The 1,796-nt window shown below is 34.5% G+C and overlaps 1 protein-coding gene across 1 annotated transcript in view; it reads left to right on the top strand.

The window, feature by feature from the left end:
- Positions 1-1,562, top strand: part of LOC106103174 (CCAAT/enhancer-binding protein-like) — a 19,093-nt gene extending 17,531 nt beyond the window's left edge. The window contains exon 2 of the mRNA XM_013282862.1: positions 1,281-1,562. The gene's annotated coding sequence lies outside the window, so the exon portion shown is untranslated. The remainder of the gene's footprint in view (positions 1-1,280) is intronic.
- Positions 1,563-1,796: the final 234 nt, after the last annotated feature.

The raw sequence follows: 1,796 nt of genomic DNA, 5'->3' as shown, positions 1-1,796 counted from the left end.
CCGAAAAATCCCAGACTATTGCAACATTGTAAAATAAAAAGCGCAATCGAACGCGGCGTGCGAACGCGGCCCTATTAACTCCAATGTTGCCATTTCACACGTTCTACTTTCTACCAACATTCAATTTTACCCGCCAAAAATTATTAAAAAAATGACGTAACAACCTCAGTGGGACATTAGGTCTGTGGAACTATTATGTAATACGAATTCGGTATTATGTAACGTTGGTCTGTGAAAGTCGGTCGTCGGGCTTCCGCGGGTCTGACGTAACTTGTCTTAAGTGTGCTGACATAGTTCCTCGGACCGACATTTTTGCCTCGGAACGACCGACGTTGGGAACTATTGAAATTGAGGTATTCGAATGGTAACACCACCTGTCGGTATGATCAATGTTGGCAATTCTTAGAGCGGGCGCACACCTTTGAGTAAACTAGCGCACAATTGTATGGCGATTTTAGATTGCTTCGCAGCCAATTCAACTGTTTAGTTGCACGACTAAAAATCGAGTACTAAGGACATCCGGATAAGTTCATCAAAGCGCTACTAAACAGTTGTGCGATAGTTTAGTCATAGATCGAACAAAACTACATATTTCGCAATGCCAGTTTACGTTTTTGTGTATCCGCAAGTCCGTATTTGTTCCGGGTCATGTCAGAAATGTCTGGATATTGTCGGGACTTTTACAGGCAACTTATGGTTGTGACATAGACAATTTTAGTTTTAATTTATTTTACCTGACGAAGTTGATGGCAACACTTAGTTTTTTAACTTCAAAATGAATCTGTTCCAAGGTAACGCACATTTTAAGTAATTAATTCTTCACATTAGTGGATCGTCTATCCTACTTATCTAACGTAGAATGGAACGTAAAGAGAAGTGGAACAGTTATAAATTAACAGTTATGATGCGGCCTTGACCAAACATACGAAACATCGAAACCTCGTTTCCCTGATTCTGATGTAACGCATCACGTAATAGCTCGGAGAATGTCGATACATCTATGTCGAGTGTATTCGAACATCGATTAAAATCAATTAGAAAATCGATACAAAAACTCTAGTCATGTGATAGTTGAAAAATATGATATCAGTTTTTTTTTTTAAATGATTGTGGCAAGAGTAAAATACAATTTTTATTGGTATGTTTGTATGAATGTTTGTTCATTACATTTCGACTATGAATGTAAAATAATACGATATAAGTGTTATAACATCGATTTTTTAATGTTCTAAAATTGTTTACCATTGTTTTTTTAATGTTTTTTTTTTCTTTTTTTACAGATCGAGAATACAAGTGATTGGTGAATGAACTCCGTGTGATATCGTGCATTAGACTTAACTATTGACGCCTCTAATAAGCCTAGTTAGCGAAATTACTTTGTGATTTATACCGTTTACTTTTATACAAATATACATGGATATTTTTAGGTTATATTTTTTTGATAGATGTCAATCTTGAACATGGATTTGTGCCACAATGATGTGATCTCAAATGCGGTGGCTTAATTTATTGTTCAAGAGATATAACATATGTACGCATTGGTACTGTCAATTTTTTACATTCGAAAAAAATAAAACATTTGAATTTTCATTTTTTAATATTTTTCCTTCATAAATAAGATGGCGTAAAGAACTGAATTAGTTTTTATTTTCACCTTATTTTAACACTGCCAGCCAACTTCATTTTTTTTACGTGTAAGTCCACATTATGAAAAAATGACTGATTTTTTTTAGTCCAAAAGCATGGTGCAAATGAAAATGTTTGAGAGTGCTTTAAAATTACATAAATGCTCATTT

The sequence above is a fragment of the Papilio polytes genome, unplaced genomic scaffold (assembly GCF_000836215.1).
Source record: "Papilio polytes unplaced genomic scaffold, Ppol_1.0 DF823868.1, whole genome shotgun sequence".
NCBI classification, from domain to species: Eukaryota; Metazoa; Arthropoda; class Insecta; order Lepidoptera; family Papilionidae; genus Papilio; species Papilio polytes.
This window is presented reverse-complemented; position numbering and strand designations above follow the sequence as displayed.